General features: G+C 38.9%; 1 protein-coding gene and 1 pseudogene across 2 annotated transcripts in view; one reads left to right on the top strand and one right to left on the bottom strand.

Moving 5' to 3' along the window:
- The window catches only part of LOC149049477 (ryncolin-4-like), a 48,423-nt gene that overhangs the window by 14,785 nt on the left and 12,702 nt on the right, over window positions 1-20,936 (top strand). The gene's annotated exons all lie outside the window — the stretch shown is intronic.
- Window positions 15,036-17,587, bottom strand: LOC149049479 (uncharacterized; annotated as a pseudogene).

The following is a 20,936-nucleotide window of genomic DNA, read 5'->3' as shown; positions in this document are numbered from 1 at the left end:
TTAAGGAGGTATTGCTCTAGCAAATTTCGCCGTTGTTTCTATTTTTCGTTTCTGTCTCTTTCGGAGAAATCACCTTTGATGGCCCACAGCGTATTTATAAATGTGACCCTGTCACGCGTCTTCTCAATGCAAAGGGAGTTAACCTTGAGATGCACCACGTAATGCTTGAGATCGGTCCTTCAAGACTAATGGTTGGCGACCTATGGACACTTCTTCCTCCGCATGTGGCCGTGCAACACTCCTCAGAGACGAACATCTATAAAGGACTTTGTCGGGAGTTGGCTCGTAGACAAGGTAGTATGTTCATAAAACAATCTGCGTTATAAAATATTATAATGTATAACCTACAATCAAGAACGATCGCCTTGTAGGTGGTGGACTTTGTCTTATATGTTTGAGTCTCTTACGAGGTGGTGGAGGCTGTGCTATGGAAATTGAACCTACAATATAACGGCCTTTTCTGCGCAGACAGCACTTTGGCTGGAATTGTTAAATTTGACGTAGTACGCGTTTGCTGTGGTCAGGAGAGAGCTTCTTTAATGTTACCAGGATATTTTTTCCGATCGTAAAATCTGGAAAGCACTAGACTCTACTGGTAGGCTTTCCTTTTAACTTAATCAAAGTGTTTTGCTGAAAGAGATAACCAATTCATAGCAAATGCAATTCATGAAAGGTAGATGATTAATTTGAGGTGAAACCAAGAACCCTAATTTCTTGTTTTTAAAGCTCTTGGACAAATCGAAAACAACCAGGTACTACTTTGACCCATTGGCAGGAGATGTTCAACGACAAACAAGTCCCCTAGCAAATCCTCCTCTCGCATCATAGATAGATAAGATAAGGTAAGAACAAGTACTGTATACATGACTTATTGACTTGCCTTGTTCTGCAAACAGAAGAACGAACATGATAGGCAAGCAATGTCTACTTTCAGTAGTTACAACAAGAGTAGAATTATAAAGTCGTTAGTGAAAAAAATCTGCTCCTTCAATTTAAAACGGCAGTCAGTTTGAGCATAGAGTAACCCTTTATTTGCTTGTCATTATATTTGTAGTGAGGTCGCCGACACCAAAACGGGCTGGCTTTCCCTATCATGGCCTTGCATCGAGCCAGTGCTCTTTAAACAGAAGGATGGGTACAACTGCGGAAATCTCATTTGTCTCGTAAGTAGCCAACTCGCCACTCGCGACTTTTCGCTTTAAGTTTAATACAGAAGTCAATACTCTCTTTTAATCATGAGATGTTAGGGCACGAAATCTTTACCCTCACAAGATGACTAGCGTTACGGTTCGATAGGCTAGCCGCTAGAAGAAGTGCATTTGATTAAATATACCTTAACAACCAATATTTTCTGTTTCAAAAGGATTTAAGGGAATATTGCATATTCCTCACGGTTTTTTCCTAATGATTGATTATCGTTTTTGATCGTTTCTTTCAGTTTGCGAGGTGTCTGTGCGAAGAATCCGCTGTAGATACAGCTTTCGACATAGTAATCGAACGTGCACGAATAACGTCAATAGTATTTGGCTGTTGTTACGATGACATCCACGAGTAATTAACCTAAGTCACAGCTTGTTTCCAAACTGTAAATCCTTTAATCTTGGTAATCGTTGTAGATGAAGTCAAAGTCTGCCATGACGACAATGAAGAAGACCGACTGGGATGTGACAGCTGTGGTCAGTACTTCCACGCAAGTTGCATGAAAGTGAACTACTCAGAGACTCTCTTAGCTACTTTGTCTGCCCTTGTTAGCTTTTGAAATAACCCTTTTGATGGTCATCGGGTTTGGTACGCGAGTTGATTTAGTAATAACTTTCATTGTGAAGAGATCTAGAATTGGTTATAGTTCTAAGCCATAAAATACTTTAAACATCAACAAAAGGATACGCCTCTTATTGAGAAGATCAATTGGAAGCCACTTAAATTCCTTCAGTGTAGTGCTATTACTGTCGATTGATTGTACCTTGTTTGTTATGCGACACCCTCTAGCATGGATGGCGATTCAATAATTGTAGAAGAGGGGTGGAGCAATTACCCCAAGTTGAGATAGCAGAGGTCACATATTTGGGCAAAGGTTTCATTATTCTCAGGGCAGCTGTTTTAACCTTCCAAGTGTGAATAGACTAAGGGAAATCTTTGTCAATTGTAACACCAAGATAGGTAGCCAATGTGACAATTTTAACAAAACCAGAGTCAAAAGGTATGGGCTGGATAGGGCCAATAAAAGGAGTTATCCTCAAAAGTATAGCTTCTGTCTTAGCAGGGTGAATAATAAGCTTATTTCTCATACTCCATAATGAGATCTGATCCATCACAGAATTTAAATGGAGACAACATGTTCAACATTAGGGCCTATACATTATAAAGTGGTATCATCCGCATACATTAAAGCATTTCCTATTGACACAAAATCGGGAAGGTCATTTACATCCATTTACTTCAGACTTAGGGTGTGTACAATTTCACAAATCATTTGACGTTTCAGTGTTCACAAGTTTTTCGTATCACGCAAGTAAAAAACATTGAACTTCTCTCAAAGGAGTCAACGCTGCAAAGATAATCTCTTAAAATTTACTTTTAAAGAGACGACGTTACCGTCTAAAATTCAAACGTTACTGTTAGGCTTATTGACGCATGGATAACCTGGTAAATAGCTCCAAAATACTGAAAAATTGTGATTAGTTTTTGTATATATTTGTCTGTGAGCCACATGTGAATATACAAAAACAGCGAAGTATAGATCGATGGCTTGTTTTTATAAATCTAGTATTTCGGGAATCGTTACGAACTAAGCGATCATGCATTTAGTAATATTTCTTCTTGTCCTAAAGACTGATACTGGAAGAAAATAGTAGCGGTGTAATGCTATTTTATGTGCCCACCATAAAAAAAAAATTGTTTTCGCATCTAGCTTGATGACAAAAATCCCGTGAAAATTGTTGAAAAGAAATATATATCAGTAGTTATTTTATGACAACCACAAAATACTCACACAAAATCAAGAAACTGCCCAAGACCTTAAGGGTCCTTTGTTCAGTACGTTTTTGTACATCTCAGGTTTGAACGTTTCGGGGGGAACAAGCGCTGCATCTTACATGACCTCATTTAAGTTTAACCGCTGTACTATAAACTTGTGTGTTCGACCCTCGACGAACGCCTTCGATATAGCGTCACCCGAGTTTGTCACTTAAAACCGTTGTGATCCATAAGAGCGTAACATCATTAATGATGTAAACAAATCTGCGAAAAGGAGGGTTAGTTCATCGGGTTCCGTGAATTAAATCTCGGGAGAAACTGAAAAAACTATTTCAGAGTGTATGCCTGTTGTTTTGTAAATATAAACACTGTAACCTAATTCAACTTGTTTGTGTGTCCTTTTAAGCAACGCGATATGTCTGTTATGACCAGAGTGCCAAATTTTATTTTTGTCTACTTTGTAAGTCACGCAAGCGCGCAAGCAAAAAGAGAGATCTTGGTCAATTTTAGGAATCATGCAAATGATCTTTGACACGAGCGCAATTGAGCAAACACATTGTTGCTTTTTCGGCCCGATTAACGCCTGCATTTTGAGACTTCTTTTGTACAAAGTAGTAAATTTTCGATATGCAAACTAAGGTCCTAGAGAAGGGTCTCCTCTGATCACGCTGATGAAAAATATATCAGCTGAAGTTTCCATATTTTGTCCGTTAACTAACTGAATACATCTTGTAACTTGTAGCAAGATAGAATTCCGGGAACTACATTGTTGCAGTCGCTGTGCGCTTGACAAAATCTTTGAAATTTACACTTTCGATTGCTGTCCACAGGGGTGGTCTGGCCAAAAATCAGTTTTGGCTTGTGGGGACGTAAAAAAAGAGAATTGGAGGGCAGCTAAAATAATTTTGAAACATGTGTCCTAAACCCTTTTCATGGGCAAAAAAAAGAGAAAACTTTTTTTCCGACGGGAAGTCGAGAGGACCGCTCTTAGCGAGAGTGGCACTTAAAACCCGAGAACACCAACCGCCATCTATATATTGAATTCATTCCACCGCTAGCTGTAGAGAGTGTAGAACTCCGACATTACTCCCTCGTTTCTCAGTATCATCGATGTCCTGTTTCAGGGCAAAAATAATTCATAAATTGACGATTAAACAATTTTACTTATGTTCTGTAATTACGCTGAAACGTGTTCAAATCTTTGGTGTTGTCAACCATGGCGGTGTAATAACAAATTAATATATTCGGGGGTATTATCAGTAAAATAAAACGTAAGGCTCTAGATTTTATTATGAGAAAAGTCCAAATCAATTGTTGCAATTTTTCTTTTTTAAACCGAAACAACTTCACGTCGATTTAAGTGTGTACCACGTTTCATATTCATGCGAATGTTTCGAATCAGTGAGGTTCTTGTTTGATTTCACTCGGAAAAGTAAGACCGCTAGAGAAATCGGAACGCCCTTTGATGACGTGTGTCATAATTTTCTTTTGTTTATCGTCCAAAAACGAACAATAGCATTAATTCTGAAAATTTTTCTCTAAATTTCTTAACCACGAAGGAAAGAACGTCGAATATCTCTATAATAAAACATAAGTTAAGTAAACGGCCTCGCGTATGCGAACGGCAAAACTTTGTCGTCTGCCTTTCAGCTTTTAGAGCAGTTTGTGTATTTCTCTATTGGATCTATTGGATAAGAAGAAAAGTAGGCGAAATTTGACATTCGCGTTTGCCGTGAACTTGGCTAAAACTCTTTTCTATTTCTTCCACGTGCTCTCTGTGTCATATTCTGTTGGACTAGCGTTCCAAAACAAAATTGTTGATTTTGTTTTTCTCTGCAAATGATCCAAGATAAGTATTTGAAGTTTTTCTATTTTCTCTTTCAACTGGAAACAATAGCTTTAATGTAAACAACGGAAGTTTGGTGTTCATTGACAAAAACGGCTCGCAAACGCACCAGTCCCAGAAACACTTCCCCCATCAATTGCTTTCAAAGGCTCCTAGTGAATTTCAGAATCGCAAACATGTGTTAAGAGCTGCCAGACTCGAAGCCATATATTGTGATTTGGCACGTGTTATCTGAATGTTCGCGAATGAACGACTTGCAAACACGCTTTACACGCACCTCGTTAAAAGGTCTCTCTAGAAAGCTCACAAGATGCCCTTTTTTATTTTATGCAGATGAAAATTGAAAGGACTCGGCGAAAAAAAACTTGAACGCATAAAATGTCTGCGGTCTTTCTTAAGAATTCATTCTTCACACGTGCCTGAAAAAGGTGGCTGTGCTTAAATTAAAACGCCAATAACAAGAACTTTGGCCTACAACTATCAAATATGCTCCTTCAGTATCTCTTTTTTAAAGCTCAGAAAATGCTCTGTTTTAATAAATACAAATAAAACTTGCGAACATTGAGCGAAAAAACTTGAAGGAATAAAATGTTTTCAATCATTATTTGAGGTTCATCGAGTCGTCAAACAAAAAGGATGCACTAGTAGACACTCTCACTAGAGGTCGCTTAACTGCGCTATTGTTTCATTCCTCAGAGTTTTTCTCCAAAAGATCTCACCTTTTCTAGAGCGAATGAATCCCGAACTTAATAGTTGCGGTTTCTGCGGGTCTACGTGGCCCCCAAAGCGAATACCCAAAGGAATAAATCGAGCCTTCGATGCCCAAAATCCAGTTTCAATTCTCAGTGGGCGGGGTTGATATGCCAGGCATTGAAATTTCGCAACACGATCTCCTTCCTGAATGAAAGATTATCATAACTTCTCAAATGTGAAAAAATGAAGTATTATCATTCAACATTGATATGACCGTGAGGCCAGCGGTAGACTGGAGCGATTAAGGTAGCGCGAGTCACAAAATGCAAAATAGAGGCGAAGAAGGTGTCAAAGAATAAAAGAATTTCTCGATGCTATGCTACAAGAAGCAACAAGTTTGCTTGGAGAAAAAGAAATATCACGTTAGAGGAAAAAAGGCTGAAGTGATTTGGAATTTTATAGGGACTCCACCACTGGTTTGAGGAAATACAAGCACGAGTATCGGCCGCGTGAAAAAAAGGTGACGAATACAGCGCTCTGCAGTGCAACAGAAGAAGGTGATTTTACGATATTTTTATCAGTTTGTTGTCGTTAGTTTCCTTTTTTCCGTTTATCAAGCTACATACAACATTGCCGAGCGAAGCGAAAGATAATGGTACTTTAAAATTATTTGTTAAAATTAAGCAGTTTCCCATCAGGAACAACCCGACCCAGAATCATTCGTTGTAAAATTAAAAGTCCTCGTAGCGTTTGATATTAACCTCGTAACCGTCATCCTCTCTTCAATAATAGAGCCAATTCCTGGCGTAAGTGCGTAAGAAAGTCAAAGAAATTTTTTTTTGGTACATTTATAACCAAATCTTGTGTCAATTTTGATTTTTGAAAGCTTTTTATACATCTCCTTTATGGCTAATAATGAAATCATCCACTCATGAAAATTAAAATTGGTTCGCATCACTCCATTTATTTACATGTTTTAAAGTTTCCAAAATGTTTCAAGCTAAAAGTTAGATGTTTGTTTTCATAAAGACGATGAACTTCAATCACCTCTGCTGAACTGCCAGGAAGTTCTTAATTCGTTCCAGAGCCCGGAAAATAACTGGAAAAAATGGATAGTTTGAAAAAAAAAAAACTGGGGGTCATCAAGGGAGCTGATTTTCAACTTCCCTTCTGTGTACTCAAGGGTCGTATATGTTAGGCCAGTTGTGTGCCATTTGTGCCGAGGGAAAGTGTGATGTCAGATGGTAGAGTGTGGTGGAAAGAAGATGCGTAGTGAATGTGATACGATGATCCATCAAGACCTCCTTTTCGATGACAGGGAAGCTTTTGTGGATGGTTTCTACAGGCACATACCTCCTACTGTCAATGTGAATGAAGATGGGAAGTTAGTGCAGACTACTTAGTTTATTTGCTTTAATGTTTTTAGGTTTCTTATTGTAATGGGCGTTTATTTTTGTTCTTGTTGATAGATCAAATCAACACGATCTCTCTCTCCAAAGGAGGATAATCATCACTTGCAATGTCTTCTCAAATGAAATAATATACCTCACTTAATTTTACCGTGGTTTCAATAAATAGACTGGGAATAGATATGTGGATACACAGGAAAGATAAAACGGTGGCTTAAGGCGGCGAAAGGAATCTCAGTAGTTTGGTATTCTAGCTTGAAAAGGCTTGGGTGTTGTGATCTAGTTCTCAAGTAAAAAAGATCACTATCTGCAATCAGGCTTTACCACCTTTTGAAAAACAAGAAAAAATTGAAATAGTGGTGAGAAAGCAGCAAGTTTTGAAGTCAAACGAAAGATGGATAACCTGAGTTTCAGTCAAATGTCATGACGTTTGGGATGTAACTTCGACACCAAATAAGTAGTTTTACATGACTATACACTCAGAGGATTCTGTTGTGTTCACGTGAAGGCCATTTCAGCTATTTCTGCCACTTTTAAGTTTTAGGAAGTAAAAATATGCTTACTTGTGTCATATTGAAGCCCTGTGAGATCACAAATGTGATTTATTTCGTTGTTTTAGGTGGTCATTATCCATTATTTGATGAGAAAGAAAAAATGTTTACGGTTATTTCTTCTCTCGATAAATTTATTATTTAGGTACCAAATAATCTTGACACTGAAGATCATTGCATCCTATTATAAAAAAAATTTGCCCCTGATTGCTTTGTCAACTTGAATGTATGATGTTATAAGCTTGTGATTTGTGGGATTTTCACAAGTAAACTAGAAATACCTGAAGAGGGTAATGATGTACTTAATGCAAAGCATTTTGGTAGAAAGTCTGCTTTGCTGTAATCTACCTGAAGGTGCTTTTTATATGCTAGTAAGACTTGCACAGCCCAGTCGAAATGTTTTTTAGTAGCCGACAAGCTGGCTGCAGTAGTTATAGGCCGTAGAGGCTAGATCTCGTCCTGAAAAGCAGTCTGAAAGTGTTAAGTCAGCGAAAGGTACTTCATTCTGGGTGGCCAAATTGCAGGCTGCCAGCCCATTTTGAGTGAGAAGTAAAACTCTAGACTGGCTATTTTAATTAGCTTTATTGAGAATCAAACCCTGCAAGGCTTACATTCTGTTTTAGTTTGGAGTGTAACTTTTATGTTTCTTACTTTGCAGTAAGTTGGCTTGTTATGGCCATTTTTCTCTTGAAAATTTTTTTCAGCCCGGTCAAAATGTTTTTCAGAAGTAGGTAAGCTGGCTATAGTAATAGGAGGTAGAGGCCAAACCTTGTCCAGACTTGAAGTCTAACAAGTGTGAAGAAAGCCCCAGACATTTTGTTGTAGATGGCCAAATCCCCGGCTGCCGGCACATTTTGACTGGGCAATTTGTTATTTAGCTACTAAGTAGTCTTACTATTAAAAACTACTGCATTACTTCCACATAATTTGCCACTGATTGTACGCTGTACATAGCTTGTGATTTGTATGATTTTCACAAGTATACACCTGAAGATGTAATGATGTACTAGGTGATGTACTCGATGCGAAGCAATTTTGGTACTAAGTGTATGCCTTGTCTGTAGGTGATTTAAACATGCTAATAAGACTTGTCATTCAAATAATATACATCAGCTGGAAAAGGAATATTAAAAGAAAAAAAAATTTAACTACACAAAGATTTAGTCTTACGTCCAAACTAAACACCTAATGACAATAAACCTAAACCCCAAACCCTAAACCCTAAACCCTAACTCTAACCCTAACCAGGTGACGGGCTCCTGCCCTAGCTCTAACCCTAACCCTAACCTTCGAACGATCAAGACTTCAAGTAACGTGGTGCAAGATTTATACAGCACTTTATATAAGTGTTTTACTTGACGATAAAAGTTTGAATCCGTATAAGGAAACGTAACGAAAACAGGCAACGATAATATTCTAATGCAACGGAAACATGTCGTCATATTTCCGTTCAGGAATCATAATGGACGAAACATGAAAGGTCCAAGGAAGAATTGAATAACGTACGTGTTTCCGCTGCGCGGAAACAGAACGAAAAAATAGAGTTTAATTTTTCCGAAATAGGAAATCATGTTATTTCGTTCGCTCTAACTCTATGCTAACCTAAACCTAATCCAAACTCTAAACCCAATCCTAAGGTAGGGTAAAGGGTTTAAATTGGGGTTTAGGATAGGGTGAGGGTTGCTCAGGGTTAGTGGGGTTTAGTATTAGAATTAGGGCTAGGGTTAGGATTTAGGTATAGGGTTTTAGCCCCTTGAAAAATATTATGAATAAGATCCAGTCACTTTTGTCACTTAAATAACCACTTGAAGAATTTTAACTAGTTGGATCATTCTAACCGGTTGGATCAATTTTGATTGCTTTTATCATTTTAATGTTTGGACCATTTAAACTAGAAGGATCATATTAAGAATAGGCAGTAGGAGTGTCTTCACTGGTAGGATCATTTTCACTGGTTAAACCATCTACACTGGTGGGACCATTTTATCTACCTAGACCATTTTCGGCGTTTGGACCATTTGATCAGGTTAGACAATCTGTGTCAATGTTAGCTAGTTGAACCATTTTAGCTAGGTAAACAATTTCAACCGGTTGGACCATTTTATCAACGAAGACCATTTTCACCATGATAGAACATCTTTTCAAGTTAAGCTATTTAAGCAGTTGAAACATTTAGTCTAATTAACGTCGTGGACAATTAGCTGATTGGATCATTTTCACTTGGACCATTTCAACTATTACTGGTTGGATCATGATAACTAGTTGGACCATTTTAATCGGTTGGATAATTTTAACCAGCTGGACCACTTTCATCAGTTGAACCAATTTAACTGGTTAGATCAATCTATGGGACCATTTTAATGGGTTGGATCATTTTAACCAGTTGGATCACTTTAACGTGTCGGACCATTTGAACTGGTTGGATCATTTTGACCAGTTGGATCATTTTAACCGGCTGGACCATTTCAGCGGCTCCATCATTTTAACCTGATAAGTCAATTTAACTGGTTAGGTATTTTTAAGCAATTGGATCACTTTGACTAGGGAATTTCTTTTCACTGGTTGAATGATTTTAACTGATTAGAACCGTATAACTGTTTAGACCGTTCTTACCGGTTGGATCATTTTGACTAAAGGGATTATTTTTACTGCTTGAATCACTTTTCAAGTTGAATCGTTTTCAGTGGTTTCACTGGCTAGTTTAGGTGGTTGAACCAGCCGCTGGACCATTTTATTCAGTAAGACTATTTCCACCAATTTGACCATTCTGTGTAATAAGACCATTTTCCCTGGTTACATCTGTCTTATCTTATCTTATCAACTGGTTCCACCAGTTTGTCCATTTTAAATAGTGGGATCATTTTAACAAGTTGGATCATGTTAACCAGTTGCACCATTTCACCAAGTGAGATCGTTTCTTCCAGTTGGACCATGTCATGTAATTAAAATATTTTCACTGTTTAGCCCATTTTATCAAATTTTAGATGGTTGGACCATTTTAACCAGTTGCATCATTTTTACTGGAGTACTAATTTCTACTCTTAACCCTAGCCCTAACCCTAACCCTAACCCTGACCCTAACCCTGACCCTAACCCATTTTACCAATTTAATTTGGGTTTAAGAGAGGTTTTAGTGTTTTCCCACAGATTCTACCACTACTTTACTGACAACATTGTGTTTTAGCTCGTTTGCAGCTTTTTTAAAACTGAAATAAGCTCATTTTTGCAGAAAAACAAAAAGATGTTTTCCATCCGAATTGAACGTTTTTGTCAACTTTGGCGTAATATTTTGCAGAAATCGTGCATTTCTACCATATTTTAGTGTTTTCAGACAAATTTCGCTGCGATCTTGTGAAAAACATAGTTTCAGCTGGTTTGTAGCGTTTTGGTAGTTATCTTGGCGAAAAATAGGTAAATCAACACAAATTATTTTTTTCGGTTTTAATGGATTTTTTTGGCCAAAATTTCTCAGAGAGCACTGTGTTTTAGCTGGATTCCAGTGTTGTTGCACAAACTCCATCGTTGTTTAGCTGAAAACATTACGTTAAAGCTTTTTTGCAGCGTTTTTGGCCAAGAATAAGCTAATTTTTGCAAAAAAATAAACGTGTTTTTGACAACAAGGATACACAACAACATTTGCTTATTGCCTTATTTGTTTTATTGTCCTAACTTATGAAGTTAATTCACTTAATGCTACAGCATTGATTGAATGACATATCATGCACTTACTTAGGAGCAAGAACACTTTTTTTAATTCAAAAAAATAACTTTTTACTTCGTTTAAGGATCGCTGGATATAACCTATAAAACCAAGATGAATTTACATCTATTATTTGTCATAACTTACACTAAATTACAAATTCAAGTAATGAAATGAGGGTACTAGCCCTTTAATGATGTTAAAAATTTCCATGTGCAGGGGTACTTGTGGCGACTGGAGAAAAATCAGTCTTTAACCCGTTATCCCCCTGAGGGAGATAGTAAGCACAGTTATCTTCTTCCCTAGGGGCAACTAGCCCAAAAGTAAGTGATCTCAGGTGCCCTCCGAAAGAGTTTTCTACTGCAATAACTAAGCTCTACAGAAGCACACAATGGAGACAAAGTTGTAAAAGAATCAATGAATTCTTTAATTCTTTGTCCCTCCTAGGCCAACCTTTTGTACAAATCTCATGACACCTGGCCCAGTTTCATCAGTGAATTTTTCAAGCTTCAAGCTTTTCTTGCAATTATAAACTTGTTCTCGAGGCTGACAATTAACAGGGTTTCTATAAATTAAGTTTATAAAAAAAAACTAACAATTTGTGAAGATCACACAAATCCCAAGCTATATCCAGGATTTTGCTCTCAATAAAATCAACTTTTTAACCAAATTTTGATTTTACCTTAGTGCTTTTTTTTGTTACTTTTTAAATACATATGTATAGATAATGATCCCCTGACTCTCCCCCAAATTTTCAGAACAGATGCAAACTCTAAAGAACGATGAAGCTTTACCTTACTATTAAAAATGTTTACAACTTAGAATACCAAATTATCACACAGGATTTCTTGGTACTTTGACCTGTTTAACACCCAAAAAGAAGTGCACATACATACTACACAGAATCAGTCTAGTCAAAATGTGCTGCAGCCAATAATTGCTCGTGGCAGAAATAGCTGAAATGGCCTTCACGTGAACACAACAGAATCCTCTGAGTGTATAGCCATATAAAGCTATTTATTTGGTGTCGAAGTTATATCCCAAACGTCATGATATTTGACTGAAACTCAGCTTACCCATCTTTCGTTTAGACTTCAAAACTTGCTGCTCTCTCACCACCTTTTCAATGTTTTCTTGTTTTTCAAAAGGTGATAGAGCCTGATTGCAGATAGCGATCTTTTTTACTTGAGAACTAGATCATAACACTCAAGCCTTTTCACGCTAGAATACCAAACTACTGAGATTCCCTTCGCCGCCTTAAGCCGCCATTTTATCTTTCCTGTGTATCCACACATTTATTCCTATTCTATTTATCAAAACCACGGCCAAATTAAATGAAGTACATTACTTCATTTGAGAAGACATTGCAAGTGATGATTATCTTCCTTTGGAGAGAGAGATCGTGTTGATTTGATCTATCAACAAGAACAAAAATAAACGCCCACTACAATAAGAGGCCTAGCAACATTTAAGTAAATAAACCAACCAGTCTGCACTAGCTTCCCATCTTCATTCACATTGACAGTAGGAGGTATGTGCCCATAGAAACGATCCAAAAAATCTTTTCTGTCATCGAAAAGGAGGTCTTGGTGGATCATCGCATCACATTTACTACACATCTTGTTTCCACCACACTCCACTCTGTCATCACACTTTCCCTTGGCACAAATGGCACACAACTGGCCGAATATATGTGACCCTTGAGAACACAGAATGGAAGTTGAAAATCAGCTCCCTTGATGACTCCCAGTTTTCATTCAAACCGTCCATCCCCTTTTCCCAGTTATTTTCCAGGCTCTGGAACGAGTCAAGAACTTCCTGGCATTTCAACAGAGTTGATTGAAGTTCATCGTCTGTATGAAGAACTATTAATGCCCGAACTAACCCATCCCGACCCGATGAGTAGACATGATTCTGCCCAAGGGCAGAATTTTGTTTCTTCTCTTTCCACTTCTTCCTCTCTGTCAGGCTAGGAAGGTATTCCTTGGTAAAACGTCTCCAAAAGAAAGTGGCTAGTGCTTGGGACCGTTGCCACATCTTTGTCGAGTTTATCTCACCATCACTGACTTCAGCATATTCATAACTCGGATTCGCCCGCAACAGCAAGAAATGATTTGGGGTTAACGATTCAATGTCCCCTGCATCATTGGACATATGAGTAATCGGTCGACCGTTTAGTATTCCTTCTACTTCGACTAGCGTAGTTCTCAGCACTTCTTTGGAAACCTTCCTGTGTGCCAGAATTGCCTTCAGCGTCTTCTTTGTGCACTGTACAAGTCTTTCCCACGCTCCTCCAACTCACTCTGCCCGCCCTTAGTGTGGTCTCCAGACTGCTCATAATTGTGTGTATCTCAGACACCCGGTTGCCGACGAATGCTTTATAAGTGGAACTTTTCTGGCAGATCAAATGCAAGACTGTGGTGGAGTAACTCCAGAAGATAATCTTCTCCATCTTTGTGGTCATTTATTTCCCCAGTTTTTCAGGTAATCGCACAGCTAGTAGAGCTCCCATGGGCTCCAGCCGGCAGATAGATAGTCACTTGAAAGGGGAAATACGGCCTTTTCCCGCAACCAGCCTACACTCTAGTGTGTCATCTGTAAACGCACGTCTTAGGTACGCACACGCGCCATAGGCATCCTGGCTGGCGTCACAAAATACATGATGTGCTGTTTCTTGGATAGGTTTCTGTTCTTGAAGTAAAGTTCTTGGAATTCTCACTTCGTCAAGCTTCTCTACTTCCCTGTGCTATTCACGCCACTCTTGAAGATCAGCTTCTTTCAACTCATCGTCCCACCCGTACTTCATACGATTCAGACCCTGCAGGATGATCTTACTTCTGATAGTGAATGGGTGGAGTAGTCCTCTTGGATCCGAAACAGAGAATGCTTGGCTCAAGATATTCCTCCTTGTCGTACCTAGATCACCCTTCAGTCCGGTAAACCAGAGCATATCCTCCTGGGCATCCCAAATGACACCCCAAGTTCTGTCCGTTGGCAACTTGTCTTCACTCAGCTCGAAGAATCGTGGAGATCTATCTTGCTCCGGGATGGTCATATGGTCGCCAAGACGTCTGGGTAATTTGTCAGAACTTATGTAGGTGGAAACCTCCACGGCGCAACAACTCAGTCATCTGCTTCCGCATTTCAATAGCTTCCTCGCGAGAATCCGTTGATGGTAGGCCATCATCCATGTAAAAGTGCTTGTGGACTGCTTTTCACACCCAGGGGTAAGTCTTCCCCATTCTCATCAGCATTTCGCCTCCTTTTGCTCTGGATGGTGCAGACACTGTTCTCTCGAAGAGATACGCATTCGGTTCTTCTCTCAGGGAGTTACTCCATAAGAATGTCATCGCTGGCTTGTCATGGTCAGGGAGGCGAAGCACATGGTACATTTCTTTCGCATCAGCAGCCATTGCAATTATTCCTTCACAAAACCTGAGGAAGACTCCAAACAGAGAGGAGAGAATATCTGGCCCTGTGTAGATCTTATCGCTCAAACTTTGTCCCATGAATTTTGCTCATGCATCGTATACTCTTCTCAGACGATCAGGTTTCTTGAGGTTAATGACAAATCTGTGTGTTAAGTACCAAGTCACTTTACTATCGCACTGTACTTCCTCTTCACTCAGTTTATTCACATAGCCTTTCTCAGTGTCATCCTGGATTGACTTTGCATATCTCTCTCTGACCTCGGGCAGCTCTTAAACTTCTTCTTTAGCGTTTGCAGCCTCTTCTTTGCCATTTCGTAATTGTTGGGTAGAGATGGTTCCTCTTCTCTTTAAAGTAGGCCTGACACATACGCACCTTCACTCGCATTCTTAAAGGTTGTCTTTTCCATTGGTGACAATGTTCGCTTGTCCTCAATTGAACAGGTTGGATCTGTTAGCTTCACCACACCTAACGTTTCTATCTCTGACTAAGCCACGACCAGCTGCTTCAGCTCCTCATCTTCAACTGAACTTCTTTCATACACATTGAACCCATTGTACGGAGATGCTATTCTTCGCCCACCAGGTAACCAGTTAGTCACCGCCCATCCAAGTGGGGTCTCAACTGCATAAGGTACTGTGTCAACTTCCGGTTGACCAGAGGGTTTCACAATTTGTTTTGGTAGAATCAAGTCAGAGTTGTTAGTTCCAATTATGAATTGCACTGAACCTGTGTCGGTGTCATGTAAGTCCAAGTTCTTCAGGTGCTGATACTCTTGTTTGATTATTGACCACTTCAACTTCTGATCCGGACCATTCAGGCTAGGAACTGTTATCACATCTCGCAAGGAGTACTGGACTTCCTCTCTTCCGACTCGTGCGACACGGCATTTCTTGATGTGCTGGGAAGTAAACACCTTCCGCACATTTACTCCTTGAATTTCGAGATCTACATAACTGCCTTGAAGTCCTAGTGAGAGCGCTAAACTTTCATCTATAAGTGTTGTGTTACAGCCCAAGTCACGCAAGGCCATCACTTGTTGTTTTCCTTTTTCTCCGAAGACTATGGGAAGTACTGTATCAGCTTCACAACCTACTTACGCTGATTGGAGATACCCCTCGTGGGGCTCCACAGTCTAATGTGCTGACGAGTCTTTACTGTGACGGTGTGTTAGGACATTAATATACCAAAGGTTCCAAACCTCGATATTTTATTACAATAAATAACGGATGAAGGTTATGACAAAATCCATGGATATGAATCGGAGATTCGAAATCTGCAAACTAATGCGTTAACAAATTAGTTTCAGTTCATATCGATAATATCAAAAGAAATCAAGGTAAATATTTACCCATTGGTTCTAGGTGTCCATAACACTGTCTAGCGATAGAAAATCTTAACAATTATATCTGTTACGTCATCAAATTATAATGCGCAAAGAAATTAGAATTTTGCGCAGTACATTTACCTTCCAAGGAGACTTGTGCTGGATCTCTCTCAACATCTGGTTTTGATTCACGTTTCGCTTTTGCCTGTTCAATAAATTTCAAGTCGACTTCATGTACGAGGGTATGATCACGCATGTCACAGTTCTCAACTTTGCATCTATTCCTACTACGGAATTAGTTAGTGTTCCTCAACAATTTTCACCTTTTCGCTAGTCAACATTCCCTTAAAACTTTTGCACTCCTGCAAAGTGTGATTAGTGGACTGGTGAATTGGGCACCTCTTTGTTCCATGGCTGGTGCGTAAAGCTTCGCCTGTGGCTCCGACAAACAACCGAGATTGTAATTTGTCAGCTGACTTACGCCTATCAACTTTAGATGCATCTGAACGCTTTCACTCTCTCTTCTCTAGCATCCACTACTGCTTGAACTCACTGATTTTTGCCTCTTTTTGCAGCCAATTGGCAAATGAATCCCAGGTTGAAAACTTTGGTTTTCCTTCAACAAACTCCGCCCATTACCGCAAAGGCATGCAGGAAGTTTAGCAACAGTTGCTTCAGGGACTTAAGTTGCTTCAGCGAGTTAAGCTTATGAAGGAAGTCGTGCTACTTGAAAATGCCTAAAAGCTCAAAAACTATTTATTGATACTGTCTGATCTGCGTGCCACTTTCTTTGACTATGGTCTGAACTTGATCTATGCACTTCTTTCCAGCTGAAAAAACTGTGTCTAAACGGCCAAAACGTTCCCGAAGCGCAGTCCATGCCTCCTCGTATTTGTCTAACCCTGGCATGAATTTCGTTAGACATGATTTTGCACTTCCGTCTACAGAATCTAGCAGAAGTTTAAGCTTCTGTGTTGCATCGTAAACTTCCCTTCTATCTACTTCAACATTAAACGCTGCTTTGAATTTTGAGTACTCTAGTGGATTTCCATTAAATGTCTGCACATTTGGTTTAACGACTTTCACAAAGGCTGGTAGCGTTTTCTCAAACAACTGATCTGTCTTCGACGTCTGCACGCTAGGGTTTCCGGAGGCATAGGTTTACAACTCAGCTTGACCTTAAGCAATAGATGACTCATATGTCTCCTTTTTACAGGGTTGACTGGAAATCTCTGTTACGACTTCTGGTTTAATGGATTTAATTTCAGGTTTTTAAACAACAGTGTTTTCAGTAATTCCCAGGTCTAAGCGCGATTCCCGATCGTTCACACCGTCAAAAGATAATTCATTCAACTCTTCATCAATATCGCCTTTATTCGACATACCTTTTTCCTGGGCGATGGCAACTTCGAACTCATATTCCAATCTTGATTCTTCAGCTTTCTTTTGAAGTTCCAATAGCTTTGCACACTGCTGTTGTTCGGTTCGCAGACACTCAGTATTATTTGCGAACGTCTGATCGGCTATTTTTAGTTCAAGAGCTAACCTCTTGGCTTGCCATTACTTTCTTAAGACACAACGTTTACTTGAAGTAGTAGACTCACTTGGGGTAAACAGTCTTGGTTTTTTGTCTTCTCCTCTGTTCGAGGTACTCATCTTAGTGCCACTTGAGTGAATCTTCACAATACTCAACCGCACGGCTCGGTGATAATATTACACGCAGTTACATGTACACGGGTGACTAACAGCTTGACTCGGCGATTTTTCGCTTGATTTCGCTCAACACCTGGCTCGAAGGAACAAATGTCGTTGCCGGACGACAATTTGGACTTGGCTGATTCGATTTTTCTTTTTACAACTTTATTCGCTCACGTTCCTCCAAACTCCTCAACTCAACTTGTTTTTATCTCGCACATGAGCACGTGGCCCATGGCAACGAGCAGATCTGCAAATTCACCTAGCAACATAAAAAAAAATAGATAAATAAATAAATAAATGTACAAGAAGTTGGAAGGACACTTTGTTTCATGCTCTTTCCCTGATACACGTAATCAAACCAACCAAACTTTGGTTTTCTTCTTTCAACAGCCAGGAACTGTACTGAGCTTTTCAAAGGCGGTCAAAGAATTAGCAGTGTCTATACAATCTACCCTGATGGCAAAGCTCCCTTTAATGCATATTGCGACCAGACAACAGCTGGCGGAGGATGGACAGTGATCCAGAAGAGGCTGAATGGCTTCGATGATTTCAGGCGCACCTGGGATGACTACAAACATGGCTTCGGTAGTTTCCTCATTGTGAATATTGGCTTGGAGTGAAAAAGATCCGCCCTCTGACAAGAAATAAGTCAAAAGACAAGCTCTGCGTAGATCTGGGAGTAACTAAAAACAAAACTGTTTGCGCTGAGTATGCGTGACTAAAAATTGGAAAAGAAGAAGCTAAGTATCAGCTGATCATCGGAAATCTTCTTAGTAAGTTGGCGAATTATCATTATCACTAGCCTCAATACCATCACAATTATGGGTAGCTAACGTAGTAAGTCTCTAGCAACAGATTGACCAATTTTTCCTCTACCAATCAACTTGTTATTTACCCATCACGTTGGCCAAACGACTGTGTTTACAGCGAGCATCTTCTGAGTCATGTAAATGCCTCTCAAACTGAAGAAGAGTCACCGGTAGTTAGTCAATACCACAACGGAACTATTTTTTGTTTTTGCTTTGTTTGCTTTTCAACATTGATGTATCCGAGATCGTAACATTTGATTTCCTACCTTATCTTCCTGCTCCTAAATAATAAAGTGTCTAACGGCTGGCTATATACTGATATCAACGCTTATTTCCTAAAAATTCTTATAATTAAGAAAAGACAGTTAATCGCGACTCTCTCAGTCTTCATAATGGCTCCCAGTTTGTCACCTGGGATAAAGATACCGCTTCTAATAGATGCAGTGGAGGTTGGTGATACTATGCCAATTGTGCTTCAGGTCAGGATTCAAATCTCAATGGTGTTTATCTGTGTGTTTGGATCCCAGCAACGCTGAAAATACTGCGCCCACAGCAACTGAAATGAAGATCAGACCGCTTGGCTTTCCTTAAAACTCTTTTGCTGATTAGTTTGTGTACGAAATGTAATTGCGTTGAGAGGGTTGTAAGAACACCACTGCACGGTTAATGAAAGTCTTTTGTTATATGAGATGCGATCTGTTGACGCAAAATGTAATGCTTCACTTGTTTGAGTGAAGTATGAATACATTTTGTGACGGTAGTGATAGGAAAGAGGCAAATAAGTTAATACAGTCGCACTGTTCTTCATTTAAATTGAAGTTTTTGCCCTCTATGCAAATTTGTTTTAAATATAAACTTTCATTTCTTTTGCACTATTTACGAAGAGACTTTTAAGTCTTGTCGTAAAATTAAAATGAAATTGAAACTTCAGTAAGAGATGGTGAATTATTTGCTGTATAAATTTCAAATAAACAAACGAAAAGGCTGTTAAAATATATTAAATTTTATTTCTAAATCAAACAAAACAGCCATTCATAAATATCACCAATGCGAAAGGAGTTACATTAGTTATCTTTCAGAAGTATGCTTAGTTGATGTTGCTGAAAAAGGGAGAGAAGTGTTGGAATCTTTGTACAACTTTATTTCCTTTCCGAAATATTGGTCTACTTATTTTGTAAAAGATTGAGTTGTTTACACTGACATATCCACCAGCTGGAACCAAAGATCTTACATGGGCAAGACTGTGCCTGAAACACATTATAGTCATTCGTCTGGCTGATCATAGGGTGTAACATGGTCTCTTTAAGTTATTTCATCACCTCCTGAAGTATAATAGGTCACTGAGCGAGAAATTGAGAAACGTGCAGGATCTAGCGACAAATTGATGCCTAAAGTTCATTTTTAGATTGGATAAGCTGGTTTCTTATTTCCCTTCAATGAATTTTAAAGATGAATAATTATTTAGATAAGAGATCTAATCTAAGATCACTTTATCTACGATTTATTCTCTATTCAGGATAGTGTTTGATCGCCTCGCCTTGAAAATCAATGAACTTGTTCGCGTGATTGATCCAAATTAGAAAGAATCCATACGATGTTACAAAATTTTGTTTTATATCCATCAAAAGACTCATCAAATCAATCAAGTTGCCTGATAAATCATAAATAGCTTTATCAAACCCCCGTGAATATTACAGAGCCTTGTATGAGAATCTGGTAGATTATTTCATACAAACAATTGTTTCATGACACAAAAAATTTTCCTGAAAAAAAAAGCTAGAAATTACTGGTCCCCTAGGGAGAAGGGTTTAGAAAACGTCCCATGGTCTGATTTTCAGATGTTGTGGGATCGTTGTCATTAGCTTTAGGAGGTCAAGTTTGCCCAGTGAATCGTGTAAATACTTACAGGATGAGGATGGATGCTGTTAAAATTTGAGTCCACAGTACAATTTTCATTAACGTATAGTTACCACCATCAGCTGGAAATCTATCCCATGTACTAAATAACTTACTAACGAATAGAAGAATAGCTAACGTTTGCCTTCTAAAAGACTGAAAATTACTACAAGATTTAACATTTGCTAGTAAAGAATTGAAGAGAAGGGCTGGCCCGCTATCCTAGAAAGTTTCAGAGGCCGACGGTATGACTTAATTGATGGAACTGGATGAGCGCAGGTTCCTGGTATGTCTAAGTTGCTCAAGCTGGAGGTTTCTTGGCCAATTGTGGTAGTATATAGCTTTGCGCGTGGCCTTTAAAACGTACTATTGCTTACGTTCCTTGATAGGCAACAAGCCTAATCTGAGAATAGTGTCACTACTGTTTACATAGCGTCCGCAGACAAAACTGGCTTCCACAAACTGAATGCGCTGTAGCCTTTTTAAAAGACAGTCAGTAATTGGATAAGATATCATGTCATCAAGTCAAGGCAGGACATAACTAAACTTTCATAATAACACGACTAAACTTTTTAAGATGGTGGTTAGTTAAATTCTTGATT

This window comes from Pocillopora damicornis, chromosome 2 (assembly GCF_964200805.1).
Source record: "Pocillopora damicornis chromosome 2, jaPocDami1.2, whole genome shotgun sequence".
Lineage (NCBI taxonomy): Eukaryota > Metazoa > Cnidaria > Anthozoa > Scleractinia > Pocilloporidae > Pocillopora > Pocillopora damicornis.
The sequence above is the reverse complement of the archived record's forward strand: the minus strand, read 5'-3'. Positions and strand labels throughout refer to the sequence as shown.